Source organism: Ammospiza caudacuta, chromosome 19, assembly GCF_027887145.1.
Source record: "Ammospiza caudacuta isolate bAmmCau1 chromosome 19, bAmmCau1.pri, whole genome shotgun sequence".
NCBI classification, from domain to species: domain Eukaryota; kingdom Metazoa; phylum Chordata; class Aves; order Passeriformes; family Passerellidae; genus Ammospiza; species Ammospiza caudacuta.
Window position 1 is genome coordinate 4,165,449 of NC_080611.1, and position 9,375 is coordinate 4,174,823.

The following is a 9,375-nucleotide window of genomic DNA, read 5'->3' on the forward strand; positions in this document are numbered from 1 at the left end:
CCCCAGGGGAAAAAACCCACCAGATCTCAGCCACAGCAAACCTCATCCCACTCCAGCCCATCCCCTCCAGGGATTTTGCAGCATGAGGGGGCTCAGACAGAGACTAATGAACATTGTGATCACATCCATACGGCACCACTGTGAGAGCTTTGAGTCAAAGAGGAGGTGAAAAGAGTTCTGATCTTTAGCTGAAAGCAGTGCTGTGGGGAGCAGTGCACTCTGGCTGAACCCCCCCAGCATTCAATTCCAGCTGTGTCCAGTGTCCTCCTACCTGCCCAGGCCTGCTGTCACTATTGTAACTGGGCAGGGTAGAGGCAGGTAGGTGGTGCTGATATAGAGCACATGAAGTTCACACCTGGCTTGCTGTGAAAGAGTTTTTGAGGCTTGTCAGGGCTAAGAGAATTTGTCCCCAAGTGCTGTGAGGAAATCTGGTGCTATCAGTGTCAGACTGGTGAGGAGGGAAGCACACAAGGGGTTGCATGGGGTGAGTGTGGATTGCATGGAGAGGTATCTGTGTCCATGGGATTTCTGTGTGCTCGAATAGCAGAGCTCCCAGATGAACATAACTCTTTCCCCATGGAGGTTAGTGTCTCTCCCAGGTATTAACCAGATCTGGGATGGAGCCTGCAATAGTCTCCCTGCCCTGCTCACCAATTTCTTCATAGATTGCTGTGGTTTAGCAGGGACATGGTTAGAGATAGCCAGAAGAAAATTGAGAAGTGTTTCTGGAGGCCAGGAACCTGCTGAGACACACAAGCAGCCTCAAAGCACATGGCTTCTTGCCCCTTTCAGCTGAAGGAACAACACTTGCTCTGTGTTCACTCACATGTTGAATGTGATAGATGGAATAAGGACAGAAATATTGGCAAGCCAGTTTCTTGGAGGGCTTATGCCAGCTGACACCTGCTCCTTGCTGATAACAGAGTTCCACCCTCAGTCATGGTGCAGAAGGCAGCCTTCAGACAATATGAAGGCAATATGTTTTTCTTGTTCATCCTGATTGAGACTGAGGCTTATCTTGAACTCATCCACTGCAGTTAGTGCTCAGCAGTCTCAGTCTGACAGAAATGGGTCTGATGGAGGTTCAGCTTCACCTTCTCAGTGATGATTTTAGCAGGATATGCAGGAACAGGCTGTCAGCAACACCTCTGGTTCACTCAAGTCAGGGCAGTTTCTCTGACCATGAGGATTTTTAGGCATGAAGCATGCAGAGTTCACAGCTAGGACAGGGGCAGTGCTGATCTGCTAAAGCCTAAGGCAGCAACACCAGGTTAGCCCCACTTTAGATGCATTAAGGTTTTCTGTGAAGGTAACATGAAGTTCACATTGCAACACGCATCACCTCCCTGCTCACTGAGATTCCCCTGAGATTGCCAGGAGTGCTTCAGAGAGACTGGAGCTGCTGACTGCAGGCAAGTCAAGACAGTGCTTTAGCTTGTAAGCTGGAGATGACAGAGACACCAAATCAACAAAAAATCAAGAATTCCTTTGTGATCCAGGCTTTCAGGCCAGGTTTACACAACAAGCCAGTTCCAGCAAGCCTAGACTGCAGCTTCTCTTTCTGTTTCTTGGCTAGCCCAGGCCGTTCTGCTACAACAACACAAGCAAAGTCCACTGTCACAAACACCATCTGCTGAAGAGGAGGAAGGTTTCACACTGTGTCAGTCTCTTTTATCTCAGTGTAGGCTCTGCACAGGAGCTGGCTGAAGTTAGAAAAGCAAAGGAGACCCCAGCAACAGCTTTTCCTGGTGCTGTCTGTGGGCAGTTACTGATTTGAGTAGAAGAGGACTCCAGGGAGGCAGGACAGCACACAAGCAGCTGGTCCATCACATCACTCTTCAGGCTTTGGTTGAAAATAGCATCAGAGTTTTCCCCCCCAAACTCCATGAAGTCCCAGGCAACAGGAGCAGCCCTGCTCAAGAGCTAAGCCAGCACAGCTGAGCTCAGTCTTTCTGTTTTGGATCAGGTCACTCCAGAAACAGAAGCAGCAAGAGCCAGGCTGGGACTGGCTGTATGAGGAACCATCATTTACATCCTCCTCCCGTATCTACAGAGGAGCAGCCACCCACACCTCAGCAGCAGCAAGGCTTTTTTAGCCACCCAACAGGTACTCGAGCTTCTCTGGAAACAGCATCTTCAGATCACAGCCCAGCACCATTGTCAGAATGAACAGCTGAGGCAGGAGTAGAGGCTGTAGAGCAAATACGGGAGAGCAGAGCACATTTCTGTAGCACTGCAGCTTGCACACACTGGACAAAGCAACTCAGAGCAGAGAGCAGCCCCCCAGCCCTGGGTGCTGAGGGGATCTACACCTACAGCTGGGCATGGGCTGAGCAGGACTGGGCCACAAGGACACCAGGGCAGCACAAGGCTGACCAGGAGCACAAAGTCCTTCCCTGGTTGGAGAGGAGCAGAGCAGGTAGGACTGGGCAGAAGCAAGCCCTGACTGGGTGCTGGGGACAAGCTGAGACCTCAGGCAAGTTGGTGGGGAGTACGGTCCTCCTCTGCTCCCCAGAGACCTGTTTCTCATATGTCTTCCTCATGGATGAACCCTCTTTTTTCCCAGTCCAAAGTGTCCCTCATGCTGGGCAGGATGCCCTCCTTTCCCTGAGAGCACAGATGATGATCCTGCTCCAGGACCAATGCTCCAGGCTTTGGGATCTGGGACCCAGGGCATCAGATCTGCAGGGAGGCTGCAGAGCAGCCATGGATCTCCAGCAGCCCACAATGCCCAGTGCTTCAGATCAATTTCCTCTCAGCCTGGAGCCAAACCAGGATGCAGCTCCAGCTCTTCAACAGCAAAAAGCTGAATTAGTTGAAGTCATGGTGCCAGCTGTGTATTTAAACAGGAATTACATAGGGATTCTGCTGTGGTAATGCAGCAGGTGCTGGCAGTGCTGCTAAGGCAGATGAGGAAGGAAGGGCAGTGAGCTGGACCTGGGAGAGGTCAGGGAACGGGGAGGCTCCTGATTCCTGCCCTGCTCAGATGTGCAAAGGTATCCCAGCAGTCAGCCAGCCCATAGCACCTTGCTGCTTTGAGCTCCCTGGCTGCTGCTGAGCTTTGGCCACCATAAATCTTCGGTCTGGAAAAGCAAAACATCACTGAGAGTGAGTACTCACAGCCACTGACTCCTGGCTGAGGTGCCCTGGCCATGAACAGGGATCCTTTGGCATGAGGCCCTGACCAAACACAGGCATCAAAGGTGGTGCCCATGCCAAACTGCAGCCTCTGGAAAGAGGATATTTGAGAAGTGATTGTGAATTTGCAGTCTCCCAAAGCAGGCTAGCAGCTGGATCTTCTGGATGAATAAAACCCTGCCAAAAATTAAGATCTGTTTCTGCAAAGCTGAAACAGCAAACTTGTTTGTCTTTCCTCCTTCCCCTCACAACCACGTTGTTTTAAACATTTACAGAGACCTTTAGACTGTTTAAATAATGATTGGGGTGGAAGGGGGCTGTTTCCAGGTTTTTTGCCAGCTGCTCCGAGTCTGCAGCACTTTGCATGCAACCTCTGGACAACCAGGTGCTGTGGTTTGTGACAGCGCCACCCGCGCTGTCCTGCCTCCCCCTGCCTCCCCTTGCCTGCCCCAGCAGAAGGGACCCCCGTGACCCCCCTAAACCAGAAGAAAGGATTACCCTGAGAGTTGCAGCGTGCTGTGGGATCAAGGGGTGCATGTCCAGCTCCCCACACACCCCCCAACCCCCCCCAGCAGCGCTTCCCAGGCAGCCACGGTGGGGCTGACCTTGGGAGGAGAGGAGGAGGAGGAGGATGCCGGAGCAGCTGAGCGCTCCCATCGGGCGCTATGGAAGATTAGCGTCTCCCGCGGAGCGTGCTCGCCCGCCCACCTCCTTCAGCAGCGAGGAGATGACAGCTGAGCAGAGAGAGCAGAGCACTCGAGAAGTGCAGGGGGAGACGGCTAAAGACACGCCGACCTTGCAGCAACAGCACGGCGGCAGTGCGGTGGCAGCTCGATCAGGGAGAAAGGCGTGTGAGCAGGCAGGGCTCCAGGAGTCTGGGGGCTGTGCTGGGCTCGCTGAGCTTTATTTGCGACCTGTGGGGAAAGGGAGTGAGGGAGGCTGTCCAGCAGGGCTGGAGGCTTTCTGCAGGATGTTTGGATTGAGTGAAAGGACAGAGAAGTGAATGTGAGACATGCTGTGGAAGCAGGATGTGGGATGGAGAAATGTTTACATACAGTCAAACTCAGGCTCTAAAGCCATGGGAGGCTTTAGAGACCATAAAAGCCATCTGCAAGTGGATGGATCACATTCTGGAGGAAAACAATGGTTTAAAACAACACTGCCCTCTTTGATCTACTCTGAAGAAATCACACTTGTGAGCCTGGAGACAGAGCTAGGATAAGTAGATCCATGAGTTCTGCCCTTACAGTGAGGGCTGACAGCAAAGGCCATTTATGGTCTCTGCCTGTACAGGAACTTGGGGCCACCAAACAAAACCACCAGGAGCCAGACATGGAGCAAACAAAAGGAAACTGGTCCCTCTCCTCCCCACAGGAGGGAATGGTTGCTACAGATTCACTGATCAAAGTTAATGAAATCTCTGTTCCAGAGCAGACTCTTCAGCAGGGGCAGTGAGCTGACCTCCAGCTCTCAGAATCTGCACCCCTCAAGTGGCTGGTGGCTGCAGAGGTGCTGGGAGAGGTACTGTGAGTAATCACTGCTCCTGCATTCCCTAGGCATTCATTTTGGACATCTCTTGGGAAAATAACATGAGTCTGGGTGGCCTTTGATCAGATGCCCTGCAGCAGGGCTCCTTCAAGCAGATGTCACAGGGAAACTGTTCTCAAGAAACCTTTTTACAGGCAGCAGGAGGAATAACCACTGTCCTTTAACCAGCTGTCCTCTGTCATCTTGAAAATCCTCAACTTACCTTCAGACTTGGTCAAATTAGGCATTTGGCCTGCTTTCCCTGCACAAGGGCAAGAAAAATTAACCAAAAAGTCCGAAATGATGTGACTTTTCATCATTTAAAGATGTTTTTTCCCATTAAGCAATGAAAGCAGCAGAGATGCTATTCTCAAAAGTACCTCAAGACAATTATCTCCTTCCTCTGGAATAAATGGTGGGAAGCAAGAGGTGAGCTGGAGATATGGCATTTGCAATTCTCCATTTTCCATCTGCAGCAGGAAGAAATGTTGATTTGCATTGTGCTCTGACACAACTGCTTGACCTCAGTGCAGCTTATGCTAATTACTTGCAAGAAAATGTTGTTTGCTCCGTGTGTGCCCAGCATATTTCTGGTATCTGAGCCTGATAGATGAAATATTGCTTACAGCACAGTGCAGACAGGGAGTGCTGAACCAATGGCCAAGTAATCCAAGCAAACAGAAACACTGATAAAAGAGGACCTGATAAGTTTCCCATTAATATTACCTGGGTATTTTTATACCAACTCACTCCCTTTCTGCTTACTAAGCAGTAATTGCTCAGGCTGACACAGAAAATAGAGAGAGGATCCATCTCTTTGCCCAAAGCAAGGACAACTCTCCTTTCCTTGCTCATCTAAGTTGGCCTAAAAGGAAATCTCTCTCCTGGCCTCAGTAGCTTTACAATGTTAAAGTTTTCCTGCTACCTTTGGGAGCATTTGCGTAGCTGTACACATCTCTGGGTATGCTCAGAGGGTGTATATTTCAATTAAACATGCTCATCCATGAAGAAGCTGGATTCCTGCTGCTAGTGTTCAACAAATGCATCAGTCTGGCCCCAGGATTTATCTGTGCATGCACTGCCATTGGAACATTTTGTGTGTGTTCTCTGCTCTGGTTGCTCCTCCAAGGAGCTGGGAACAGAATCTGGCTGGCTCCCACTTTGCCTGGCTGGGACACAGACCTGAAGGATCAAAAGTGTTGATCAGCTTGACTCCACCCCACTGACACAATCTCCTCAAGATCCATTCTGTGTTGCACTCAAAAAACAGTACCTTGAGATTGGCTTTATTGCACTGTGCCCAAAACTCAGGTGAGAAACAGGGGGAGAAGCAGGAGGAACAGCTGAGTGGCCAGAGCTGCAATTTCCTCTGCACCATCAGGAGAAAGGGGAACATTTTCTCTTCTCAACCTGCAGAATCCATCCCAGAGAAGCCATCCCTTGTTTGCACAGATATTCTGGAAGCATAAAGCTCTTGTTATTCAGTGCACAGGCCTCCAGTTACAGCAGAGCCTTCCTGAGCCTGCTGAAGTTCCACATAAGCACACGAGACATGCTGAGAAATGGGCTTAGGTTTAAACGTGTATTTAATATTAAATGAAGGCTTAAGAGCTTTGCTGCCAGGAGCAGGGAAGGATGTTTTGTTTGCAGTGTGCCTTGTCCTGTGTGGGAAGACATTGCTTGTCTGCTGCTGAGCTCCAAAGAGCCTTTCTGCCATATCAGGGGGCTGATTTGAAGCAACTGACACCAGGATTTAAGACCTTGCGGCAGGTTTATTTTTTTTTTTTTCCTTTTTAAATAGTATATATCTTTTCTCTTGGAAATCTGGCACCTGAAATACCAGCAAGCAATCTCCAGCCTTACCCAAAGGGACTGTTTTTTGTTGGGCACCCAGCATTCCTGACAGAAACAAGCATCAATCCCTGCACTCAGCATCTCCTCGTGCTCTGTGCACTGCAGCCTGGCAGGGGGCTGGTGTCTGCCTTCAATGGGTTCAAACACCCTGGCCATATGTCAAAGATAACCACAGCAAAGCATCTCTGAAGCCCCAGATGTTTTGTTTCTCCAGGCTTTGTGGAGCCCTGTCTGCAGGGTGGGACCAGGGCAGGCAGAGGGGAAATCAGGAGGAAATCAAATTACTGTCAATAAGCATGGAGAGCTTCTCCCTCGAGGGATTTACAGGCAGCTAAGAGAAGAAATGGGTGGAAAACTGAGAGATGACCTTGTCCTTCAATCTGAGCATGGGATCAAAGCCCAGCCAAAGATGGAGTGGCTCTGTCATTGATTTCCATTTGTTTTTCCATCCTTCCCTCTTCTGTCAGATACTGATCTCTCATATGATTTATGGGAGGAAGCAATCCCCTCCAAATCCTCTGCAGGGAAATTGAGAGCAGCCCCTAGAAGTTCATGTGTAGATCTACATGCCCTTTTCATAGCTTTCCTTACTTGTTCAGCCTTTCAGAGACCGGAGCAAGAAAATACCATAACTGATGGAGATTGGAAAGGAAATCCATCCAAATCATGTCCAAGCTGCCCTTGGGAGCAGCCCTGCAGCTGCCTGAGGAAGGACAGTGTGTTCAAACACAACCCTCAGACCAGGCTGTAACTTCCTCCACGTCTCAGAAGGTTCTCAGAGCCTCAGAGAAGCCACCACATCCTGGTGACCTCGGGGAGGCTCTGCCTTACCCTGCAGCTCCCGGTGAAGGCTCCATGCCGGAGATCTGTGGGTCATGGTCGCCCTCTAAAGGGAAGAGCTGAGAAAATTCCATTAATTCCCACCCAGGCAAAGCTGCAGAGAATTAGTAAAGCATGGGCGAGGCAAGGGCTATCCCCCTTCATCCAGAGTCTTTGTTCTGACTCCAAGATATCCTTGGAAACATTATCCGTGCACTGCAAACATGAATTATTACATCCAATCCACTGCTCACATAGCTCATGCTGTTCTCCCGAGTTTTAATTGTTGAGTCCATTCATTATTTGGTACCTGGCAGAGCTTATCCTTTTATAGGCACACACGGGCTCTGTGGGCTGAGCAGCTCCCACCAAAAAATCAAGATAATGGCAAATCCCTCAGCACATCCACGTTACATCTTCTCTCCTTCTGGGATCTGAACTCTGCTTAAGGGGGATTTTAGTTTTATTTTTTAAAACTTGCCTCCCTTGGGGCCTTGAAGGGCTAATTCTCATTGAATTAGATGGGTTATATTTGCTTTTTTAGGAAGCTGAAGGCAGCCAGGCAGGTTGCCAGCCAAATCTTCACGGAGCAAAGGCTGCTTCAACGAAGGCTGTGTTAATTACTGCTGATCTCTACCATCATCTGCCTTCCTGCCAGGCCAAACACTCAATCCACAGCTCCTGTGGGGCAGGGAGACTCCTGTGTGCTCATATCAGAGCCCAGGACTCTCTGCAGGCTGCTCTTCCCAGCCAGGACAGCATTTGGGGTTTCATTTTTTGGGGAACACCACAGCCAGCTGCTGGTGCTGGGAGCAGCTTATTTATTTATAATAGCATGTTGGTATCTCCCTACAGTCTTCTTGCAATATTTTTTTAAAGCTTCCTGCAACCTGTTGACTGTTGCCACATTTCTCTTCACAGATAAAAGCAAAGCACAATTCTTCTCAAGGATTTCTGAGATTCCCATTCTCTGAACCTCAGAGAAAGGGAAAAACACAATTCTTATCACTTGCTGTGCCTGTGTTGTGCCAAAGCAGAATGCAATATGGAGACTGTTTATCCAAAGTGAGGATGTTTTGTTTCCTTGGCCTGTCAGGGCCGGGAGTGTGTGTGTGTGTGTGTGTGTGTGTGTGTGTTGTTGGGTGAGAATCACAAGATTCAGTGCAGCGTGAGCAGATGTGTGCAGAGTGCGTGCTTGGCAGATTTAGTTTAGATGAAATATATATAGTATAGTATAATAAAGTAATTAATTTGCTTTCTGATATCAATAGAATCAGATGTATCATTCTCTCCCCTTCGTCGGAGTCACCTTTGATTTACAATAGTTGAATTTTTGAAATAAACTTTAAGAAACAGCATGGGCCATTCAGGAGGGCAAAGGCAATGTGGCAATTTGGGTGAGCACACCTCTGATCCAAACCCCCCAAGGGACCAGGAATCCTGCACTTCCCAGACGTTTCAGGGGTGGCACTGGGGTTGGCATCTGTGCTCACACTTGGCTGCTTTCAGATTCTGGTTTGTTGTCTCTCCATTCCCATTCACTCCAGTTCTTTATCACAAGGATGGATAAACCTTTGGGGCAGAATGTGGATGTTCGCAGTTCTTATGTTTCTTCTCATTGGTTCTGTTTGCAGTTTGTTGATGTTCACACTGACTTCATATACGAGCTAAATAGAGTCATCCATAGTTTCATATATTTTATAATTTCATTTATAGTTTCATGTAGAAGCTAAATAGGATCCTGTGGATTTCACATCAGGTTTTAACAGCAAAGGACAATCAAAGAACATCCTGGAATCACTGCATACTCAAAGCGTGGCACATACATTTACTAACTAATCTCTGACTAATCCCTGATTTCCAGCTAATTAGCCCCTTCCTCCATGAGCTGATGCATGTTCAGCCTTTTGAAGCATTTGGCCTATTAAGAACAATTGTACGTGTGTCCCTAATGAACAGGAGACATGAAGAATTAATAAATAATTAGTAAATCCCATTAAGGAGTGGGATGAGGGGGGGCAGGAGCGCGCTTTACTC